Source organism: Myotis davidii, unplaced genomic scaffold (assembly GCF_000327345.1).
Source record: "Myotis davidii unplaced genomic scaffold, ASM32734v1 scaffold923, whole genome shotgun sequence".
In the NCBI taxonomy this organism is placed as follows: Eukaryota; Metazoa; Chordata; class Mammalia; order Chiroptera; family Vespertilionidae; genus Myotis; species Myotis davidii.
In genome coordinates this window covers 893319-903642 of record NW_006293789.1, presented here as the reverse complement: position 1 = coordinate 903642, position 10324 = coordinate 893319, and the positions used below count along the sequence as shown (strand labels likewise).

Sequence of the window (10324 nt, the reverse complement as noted above, 5' to 3'; positions counted from 1 at the left end):
CCTGGCATCGCCTTTGCCCGGCCCGCGGCGCTTCTCTCTTCCGCCGCCCCCGCGGCTGGGAACCGAGGCGCGGATGTCATCCCCGCTCCCCGAGGCCAGGTCCCAGGCCGGGTGGCCAGAGGCCTGGTGGCGCGGCCGCCTGCCAGGTGGACCCGCTCGCGGTGCGCTCTCCACGCGCACGGACCGGTGCAGAGAGCAGGGTGGGTGGAAGGGGGTGTGTGAGCGCGGGGCCCTTGGCGCACTACTCGCTGTCACGTCACACACAAAGCCTTGGTTTCATAGCTGCCGCGCCATAGAGGGAAGAGGTGCCTTTCGCATTGTCCAGCCGCTTTTGGAGAGCCACCAGGGTGCTAGGTGCCTGGGGGATGCGGGAACAAGGCGTCGCATATGGTTTGCAGAGATGCCAGAGGCCAAGTCTAGGGCTCCGTACTCCTGGCACTTACTGCGAGCCCTGGCCCTGGGCGGACGCTGGTGTCTGCACAGGGCTCTGGTAGACCAGTTAGGACGCTTACGAAGCTGTGGAGTTGGGAAAGAAAAAGCTGAGTGAGGTTTGGGTGGGATGGCAACACTGCACTTGGAAACACGAAGCCAAGTGTTAGAGGCAGGAAATCATTCTAAAGAGGCAAGAGGGAAGCTGGCATCCTACATTCTTTGGCTGTTAGGATGAGAGCAAAGATCCCCTGTCTAGAGGTCTTTGAACTTTTCTCTAGTTACCAAGTTGAAGTCCATGTAGTCCCCCTGAAGCATAGAGGCCTGAGAAATGAGCTGATGCAGGACAGGGGAGAGGGTGACCTTTGCCCCTCTTAGTGACTGACCAAAGAGGAAAAGGAAGCTGCTTTGCTCCTTTGTTCCAGCCTGCCTTCCCGGATCTAGGCGACCTGTGACTGGAGTCATTAGGAGAAAGGAGTCCGCACTCCTGGCTTGGGGCTTTACCAGGTGGCGCTGGCTGGTTTTAAGGCAGGCTGCAATGGCAGCGGGGCTGAGGGGCTCGCCCAGATCTGCCAATGGCATCTGAGTTTCAGCCAGTGCTGCAGAGCAGCTTATGGCCTCTCGAGGCTCCTCAGCAGTGCGCATTTCAAGTGCTGTGTGTGTGGAAGTGTGAATTACGGTACTCGTACCTATAGGCACACATCCATATAGCTTTTCATAAAGAAGCAATGGGCCTATGCGTGTGCATATGCAGTTGTTCTTTGGTAGCATCTTGGGCTGGAAGGGACCTCAGGAGACCATAGGAATTCAAATTTTCTCCTTTCCCATTCAGTTTTCTCCGTTTAAAAATAACCAACCAGACTTCTCTGCGCAGCTGGCTTCCCAAAGCATTTGATGCCAGAGTCCGCCTGTGGTCCCAGCCCAGGGGGAGGCCTTTGGCTTCTCCCCTGAGAAGGGGCTCCTCAGGATCTGATCTGGATGCGCGCTGACAGTTGACATGACTTTTCCTAATGCTCCACATGGCTTGGGATTTAAGTCACTGCAGAGTCACGCTCAGACTGATTTTAGCAGGGGACAGGCAGCGATGTCAAGAAAATTGCAAAGAGCAGCCCTCAGTAAGACTTGGGTTGGAAAGTTCGTGTCCGTTCGTACTCTGTGGTCATCCCAGCAGGGAGTTGCCCTGCTCCTTCCCAAGAGCAGGGGGGACTAATTTTTATCCCCTTCTCCTCTGTGTCTTGTCCTTCTGGCTCTAGGAAGCGGGGAGTGGTTGGGGATGGTATTCTGTGTTGGTGTGATTATAGTAGGTCTCAGGAAAGCATGTGCTAGCAGGAGTGTTGTCTCTGGGGGTTTGTCATGGTGGATGCCAAAGTTTGGGGAAGGATCCTGGTGTCAGACGAACAATTAACGGGTAGTCTTGACTGGAGGAAGGTGTATGTGATCCAGAATTCAGGTACTTAAAAAAGAGAGGAGATGCTTTTCTAGTTGGGGGAGAGTGCCATGTGGGTGACGGTTGAGCGGTTTGGGTCAGAAATGAATTTGGTACTTGTCAGTGCAAGTTTTACTAGGTTGCCTTTAAAGTTCAGACTTGCTTTGAAGTATAAATTCCCTCTTTAACAGTCAGAACACGAGTAAAGATCTCCCCACCTTCTTAGAGTTCCTAACCCACGCCTTGTCCCCATGCGCTCTTGCAGCCTGCGTCAACATCAGAAATCCAGGCACAGATGTGGTGACATTTGTGCCAGCTGCAGGTGTCCTCACTGAGTGTGTATTGGGCAGCCACCGTGCTGGTGCTGGGTATAAAGATGTCCTTTTTCAAAATTACCTCCTCACTTTTAATTTATCTGACCTTCTCTTCAGTGTGTTAACGCAAACTAATAGCTCTTGGAAAGCCGCCAAGGTGGGTCCCAGGAGCCTCGGTACTGTAACCGTGTTTTCAGCTGGAAGAGTTGGGACTTGTGTTTGCCCACTTGCGCAGTTTTATTTATTTGCTTGTTTTTTTTTTCATTGCCACAATTAAGTGTATCCTTCTCCGACTTCCTCACATTTGGAAGGCTGTATGTGTGCACGAGAGGGGTTGCTGTTTCTTCAGAATCCTCCAGGTCGCTTGTCTGAACACATAACCCTCTGGAAAGAAAACAGAGGCGTTTCTGCTGGGCCTTTCGGCCTCAAAAGTCAGGAGGGGCAGGAGGATAAACTCTGTGGCTGGATTTGGTGGGAGCAGTTCTCCCTGTAAACTGGCAGCGCCATTGCCATATCTGTGTTTGTGCTTCAAGACCTTGGCCCCAGCTGGGGCGGATACCTAGGTTTTTTCCATCCTGTTGCCCATGAACTCAGCGGTGGCGTTATCCCAATACTTAGTTACTTGTCACAGTGAAGTACTGGTGTTTGCAATTGAGTTACTTACAAAAACGTCAAGGTTATCCCTAGAATAATAACAGCCTCACTTATTTGCATCCCTGTGAGATTTTTGTGGCTGGCCCTTGAGGGAATGTGTGCCGCCCACCCACTTCTGTCTGAGCGCCTCTTCTTAGTGTTGTAGTTCTGAGCACAGACGGCTCGTAAGTGCTGTCATGCTGGTCAGATGCTTTTTATAAGCATCCTACACAGTACAGTCTTCCACGCTAACAGTTTGGATCTTTCATGGCTCAGTCTCCCCTTGGGAGTGTGTTGTGTTGGTGATCAGTGTAGAGATTATGTGTCTTGGAGAAATTTTAAGAACAGGTGGGCAAGAAATAGATGATGATGAAAAAATATATCTTCTATATGTGACATGATTGCAAATGCTTCTTTCGTATTTCATTTACTCCTCACTGCAACTCTGAGGTAGATGCTGATGTCATTTCCAGTTTATACTTAGAGAGACTGAAACATTAGGAGTTTATGAAACCTGGTCAGGATCACACACAGCTCACAAGTGGCAGGGAGAGGATTCGAACCCCGCTGGTGTAGGGCCAGGGCCCATGTTAGCTGGACTATGCGTAGTTGTTCAAGCTAGGAACCTCGCCCTGCACTAGCCAGCACCCTTTTCTAGTTAAAGCCACGAGAAGCCTTAGACAGGCAGGGGCTGGAAGGGACTTGAGAAATATCCCTCCGGGTCCTTGCTCTTTGTAGCCGAGCTCATGGAGGTGCAGGGAGGTAGAAGGACTTGCTCCATGTCTCACCCGCAGGAAGCAGTGGGAATGCTGCGCCTCAATTTTGACCCTTTGTCCCATGGGAACAAGTGATAGCAACTGGTAACAGCTATGTGCCTGCTTTGTTTGAAGAGTTGAGCCAGGGAGAGAATGTGATGGCCTTTGGCATGTGCCCCTCCCACTCCTAGAACCCTTGGAATCTGGTGGGGACAGAGGGGTGTGTCCAAGTTCCCTCACTATCCCCAGACGGAAGAGTCTTTTATGCCTTTGAGTGAGGTGTTCCCTTTTTTTATGCCATCTTATAAGTTTGACATCTTAAGAATGAGCCCTGGCTGGGTAGCTCAGTTGGTTACACATCATCCTGATACACCAAGGTTGCAGGTTCAATCTCTGGTTAGGACACATACAAGAAGCAACGGATAAATGCATAAATAAGTGGAACAATAAATCAATGATTCTCTTTCTCTTTCTAAAAAAAATAAAAAAAATCAATAAACAAAAAGACTGTAGTCTGGGATGGACTTTACGTTTCACTCTGAAATTCTTATTTTCTCTCACTCTGTCTCAGTCTTAGGGCCCGTGGTCCCTCCCAGCATTGATTTTCACTCTTTAAGAGCATGGGTTGGGCAAGACGTGCTCTTTCTTAACCGTTCCAAAAAAGGGCTGGTGAGGACATTCCCGCAGTGTATGTGGAATCCTGGAAAGATTGCTGAGGCCCTGTAAAATGTTTCTCTGACCACTGGCATCTTCTTGCTTCTTGGAATTTTCCTGTTAGGCATATGGCAAGCACTGTTTCCTTCCACTTTATTCCTTCCCTATGACCAGATTGCATCAGGCCCATCAGTGCTCACCTGTCCATGATTCGAAAGTTTCTGGTTAAGAGTCCTTAGCTGCTCAAGGAGGTTAAGCTCTAAGGCCTGTTCACACCCACACTGAAGAGTCAGCTGTTATGAAACAGTATGCAAATGAAGAACACTCATTCAACTAAGACTTTCATTGTAAGACTTCTCTTGGTTTTAATTGGAAAAAGGCACTGGCTAGTACAGGGTGAGGTTCCTAGCGTTCACAACTACGCATAGTTCAGCTAACACAGGCCCTGAACCTACACAAGCTGGGCTCGAACCCTCTCTCTGCCACTTGCGAGCTGGGTGTGACCAGGTTTCATGACCACTTTGGGCCTCAGTTCTGATGTGTTGTCAAGTACAGGGATTGAATGAGCTCTCCCAAGTTCTGTTCAGTCCCCCTGCTGTATCACCCTGCATATACAAGCAGCAGAAGAAGAATTGAATCCAGAAATAAAGTTCCCTCATGCAAAAAAGAAAAACTGTTCAGGAAGAACTCAAGTTGTTTTTGCTTTTGCTGGCAGACTAGTAGATAGTTCAAATGCTCACCTAAGAAGAACTAGCCCTCTATTATCACTATCTCTTGGATGTTTATTTTGAATGCTGAGAAATAAAAAGCCTGGCTCCTTACTTCTCAGCTCAGAGCTGTTCTCCCCAGTGAAGCTATTTTTTTCCCTTGGGAAACTGAGATTCAAAGAGCAGAAGATGACCAGGCCACGGAGTGCTGTGGTTCCATGGCACAGTGCCTGGGGAAAGTGGCGGAGGAGTTACACTGCCACAGGCCGTGCCCATACCTGCATCGCTGCTTCGCTATGAAACTACTTTGAAAGAACAGGGAGTTTGATATCAATCTCCTTGCAGCTGCGTGTTTTTTTTTTTTAACCATCTGTTATTTTCAGTGCCAACTTTTTATTTACTAGTGTTCATGCTAATGAGTTTTCTAAATGACCAATTCTTTCTCTTTTATAGCTTGTTTAGAAAAGCAGTCTCTTTGCCTCACGCGAAGTCTGAGCTCTCTGCTTTCTTGGTATTTCAGTGTGGTGGATATCCCTCACCCTCTCTCCTGTGATTTTTCAGAGCCACCAGGGCTGGAGGCAGCACCGTGGGAATTTGGAGAGGAAGGGGCACTTTCCTCTCCCGCCTCCTCAATAATCATGCTCATCCTAGGAGGCGTCCCCCATCTTCTGGGAGACCTTTGCTAACACAGCTTCAAGGCCCTCTGCCCATGGGAGTGGCTTTCCCTCTTTTACAAAGTTCTCCGCTCCAGTGACTAAGGATGGTACATTTCCCCCTCCTCCCTTCATGTGATTTCTAACACCTGTGCTTGCTAGATTTAAAGGTGACATTGTTCTGTGGACAGCCCTTCACTGTACATTATTCAGTATGCACACATGCAGTTCTCTTGGGTAAATGTTATCAACTTTCGTCTATAGGTTCACCATTCCTTTTTTGCTATCCTGATGTCCAGGGAGCTCCAGAGAGAGAAAGTCTTTGCTCAGGTCGCTTAAAAAAAAATACATCTGGTCCCAAGGGCTTCTCAGAAAGGAGTGGAGAGCCTTAGTAGGCATGACTGGAAGCTCCACTGCCTTATATGGGGCCTGACATGGTGTCACAGGGTCAGCTGGGCAGCGAGGCACTTACTGAAGGTAAACTTCCTCTGGCTGGTGAGGCCTCTGCAGTGGGCCGGCTCGCTGCATGTCGGTCAGTTCAGTGCTCTGTGGTTCCCGTTTCTTTTCTGTCAAATGAGACATCTCAGCTTCTCCCCATCTGTGGGGTCCCACCAGGGTGTCTTGGCTGAGCTCAGCACACTCGTCTACTCTAGTTTCTCTGATCTGTCCTTCAGAGTATTCTTAGGTGTGTTCCCATTCTTGTGGGCCTGTTGGGTTATGTCTATTTTTAGAGTTCTGTTTTTTTTTAAAATCCGTGGACCTTTGGTAGACTTTTGTCTTTTCTCCCTCTCCCTGGGCATAATCCATGGGTTCCTGAAGCCCAACAAGTTGGGACTCTGTGTGTGAGTGCGTCTGTGTTTGTGCGTGTGTCCATTTTCACAGACCGTTAGTGCTGTTACCTTACTGTGGTCTTACCTGCGAAGAAGTGGCCGTGAGCGGAGTTGCAGCTGAAGGTCGGGAGTAGTCATAGCTGAATGAATTCTAGGGAGTTTCTGTGGAAGGATTTTGTTCATATGGCTTTCGCCTCATACATACTTGGAGAGTGTATGGATAATGATTGTATGGTACTTTCCTGTAGACTGCAATAAAGGTTTCCCATGAAAATGAGTTGCTTATCCTATCATGATGCCTTTACTAGTAGTCTGACTGCCACCATATCCAGAATCAGATACAGCTACCATTTTTCTTGCCATGCCTGACACGTGTTCTCCAAGTTCCAGACTCCCCCCCCTCCCCCCCCTCTAGTGGCTTCAAGAGAGACTTTTCTGTTTCCTCATTTAGTATAAAGACTACAAAATTACGCAGTTCTTCTGTTATTGATGTAACAAATAACCACAGACTTCGTGGCTTAATGCAACACAAATTTATTGTTCTATAATTTGGTAGGTCGGAGGTCCAACATGGGTCTCACTGGCTAAGATCATGGTATCCATTCGTTTTGAGATTCCAGGGGAGAATGCGTGTCCTGCCCTTTCCGGCTGATAGAGACCACCTGCATTCATAGGCTCCTGCCCCTTCTCCAGCGCCCAAACCAGCAGCATTGAGCTGGGTCTTTGTCCCTCTGCCATCAGTTTGGCGGTCTGACCACAGCTGGAAAAGGTTCTTCGTCCTCCTCCCCCACCTTTTTCTGTTACCATTTATTATTAAAAATTAAACAATGAGCCCGAACCTGTTTGGCTCAGAGCATCGGTCTGCGAACTGAAGGGTCCCAGGTTCAATTCAGGTCAAGGGCATGTACCTTGGTTGCAGGCACATCCCCAGTGGGGGGTGTGCAGGAGGCAGCTGATCCATGTTTCTCTCTCATCGATGTTTCTGACTCTCTATCCCTTTCCCTTCCTCTCTGTAAAAAATCCATAAAATATATTTTTTTTAAAAATTAAACAATGATAATTACAATAAATGCATAATTTACAAAAGTCCTATATTTGTTCATAGGATGTATACATACAGGCATTATAGTACATTCACCTGAAAGACTAAAATTAGGTAAAGGACATGAATTGACGTCTGGATGTATATGAAAAGTGTATAAATGTAGGTGTAAGTTTCCATAAATATAAGAAACATTAAAATCTAAAAAGGTTCCCTGATTTTAAGACTCTTGTGATTAGATTGGGCCCACGCAGACAATCCAGGATAATCTCATCTCGAGGTCTTTAACTTAATCGCCTCTGTCCTGTAAGCTGACATCTCCACAGGTTCCGGGGCTTAGGAACTGAACATCTTGGGGTTCACTTATCTGTCTACCACAGTCCTCAAGACTTTTATTTTTTTTCTCAGTGTAAAATATTTTATTTGGAATTAAGCAGCTGGACTCAGGTTAGATGATCCCAATTTTGTTGGCAACATCCAAAGCATCATAGTCAGGAGCCAGTCGAACACATGCCTTCTTCTCGCCATCAGGCCTGACCAGGGTGTTGACCTTGGGCACATCAGTGTCATAGAGCTTCTTCACAGCCTCTTTTTCCTGGTGCTTGTTGGCCTTGACATGAACACCTGTGTTGTCTTCTGACTTCTTCATGGCTGACTCGGTTGTCAGGGGGAATTTGATGATAGCATAGTGGGCAAGCTTGTGTCTCCTGGATGCGCTCTGCCGGGGATATGTAGGCTGCCTTGGCAGCCCTAGTGTCTTTGGCCGTCAGAAGGTGGGTGACAGGAGGATCGTCTTTTTTTGTGGCTGTGGACACCTTTCAGCACTGCGCTCTTTGCCTTTAAAGCTTTTGCTTTGGCTTCGGCTTTGGGAGGGGCAGGTGTCATCTTCATAAAAAGGTCCTCAAGACTTTTTGTAAAGAAATGGTTTTCTACTTTTGTTTAAAGGAACTGTTCCTTCCCATCGAAGAACTTCACTGTCACAGGAAATGTGCCTATTTCCTTGTGCATATTTTTGAATTCAGCTGTCCCTTAGTGTCTGCTGGGGATTGGTTCCAGGATCCCCCTCGGATACTAAAATTCGTTGGAGCTCACATCCCTTATATAAAATGGGGAATAATTGCATATAACCTATATTTGCATGTGTGCTACAGCTGGGTGTGTTTACACATCACTTCATTTGCATGGATTCAGTAGTGCTGGGCATGTGGCAAGTTTACAGATTTTTTTTTTTGAACTTTCGGGATTAAAAAAAATATTTTCTGTCTGCAGTTGGTAGAATCCATAGATTTTAAATCAGTGTCTATGGAGGGCTGACTGCATGTTCAAACAAATCATTTGTAAAACACAGTATCTAAGGTTCGAGTTCAGTTGTGGCTAGTCCAAGCTATGCATGTTTATGTGTTCCAGTTGAGATAATTGTCAGCAGTCCTGAGGAAACTGAGGTGCAAAGGAAACTTGCACAGGGTCTTGTAGCCAGAAGTAGTGGAGTCAGGGTTTAAATGTGGATCTCATTGATTCAAAGCCTGGTTCTTTTCACTCTGCCTTCCTGCCTCAGAAGTGATAATGGCAAAACAAAATGAGAAATGGTAATGGGAAAACTTAAACTAATGTAAAATCTCTCTGCTTCTGCCAAGGGGATGGCAAATGAAACATTGCCTGTGGAGATTGATTGCACTAATGGCCCTGATGAATGGCCTCCCTGGGTCCACACTCTTTACCTTGTAACTGTGTAGTCCCCTCTGCTTCCCTCCCAAGACACTGGGATTGGCCACGTGGCCCGCTTTGGCCAGTGGGACATTAACAGATGCCCAGTAAACAGTTCAGCAGAGTGTAGGTGTTTCTAATAGTCTCTTATACAGCTGGGTGAGCCCTCCGAGATCCCTGCCATGAGAACAGGCCCAGACTGGCCTCCTGGGGAGATCTGAGAAACACTTGGGGATGAGCCAGGTTGCCTCAGCCGAGGCCAGACTTCCAATGAACTGTCGGCTGCTCTAAGTCTCCTGAACTTATCTTGCCCAGGCCAGTGAAGCCAGATCAGCAGAACCACTCAGCTGACCTGTAGAGTTACGGCAGTAATCAGTGACTGTTGTTTAAAGCCACTGAGTGCTGGGGAAGTTTGTTTTACAGCAGTTGCTAACTGATACACAGCTCTTGTCAGATATCTCAATAGCATAAGAAATATTGTAGTGGACTACTTGTAACTAAATATTCTTATTAAATATGTAATTTTAAAAAATATTCTCTTAAGATTATACTGTAGGCTCAAGAGCGTGCCCAATATATCTAACCCCCCTATTTTTCTTAGCATGAAAGACCTTTAAATTCTTTACAGTTTCAGTCCAAGGCAGACTTGTTTTCCCTTCTCAAACTGTTAGAAATAAGGCGAGCCCCCAAATTGAGGGGTCCTGGTAGAACACAGAGCATACCCAGGAGCCAGGCAGCAAGGCATAAGGGTATGGGCACACTGAGTGTGTAGTGCGCTCGGCTTTTTAATCCTGACATGCGTGACCTGTCCCTTACTCTTGATTGGAGCTTAGGCTCACAATCTTTCTCGATTGGCTGATTTAAAGGAAGGGGTTGATCTTTGCCTTTTCAAGACTGCGGCTCCCAGGGAGCTGCAAGTCACGTGGCCCCAAATGGTGGCTGCCTAAACTGTTCTTTGACAGAAAAGATGACTTGTTTATTCTCACAAAACTATTTATTATTTCTAATGTAGTGACTTTTGACCCCCAACCTGCAGTAGGACATTGACTCAGAACTCCCATACATACATGTATATAACAGCAAGAAAAGTTCAGGAAACAGTTCCTACCCTTATATCTCTGATGTTTTCTCTTTGGTTTCCTTTATGTCAGAAATGCTGGCAGGAGTCGCCACTGTG

At 47.2% G+C, this 10324-nt stretch overlaps 1 pseudogene; it reads right to left on the bottom strand.

Annotated features, from left to right (window-relative positions):
* Positions 1–7448: 7448 nt before the first annotated feature.
* On the bottom strand, positions 7449–8328 carry LOC107183743 (annotated as a pseudogene).
* Positions 8329–10324: the final 1996 nt, after the last annotated feature.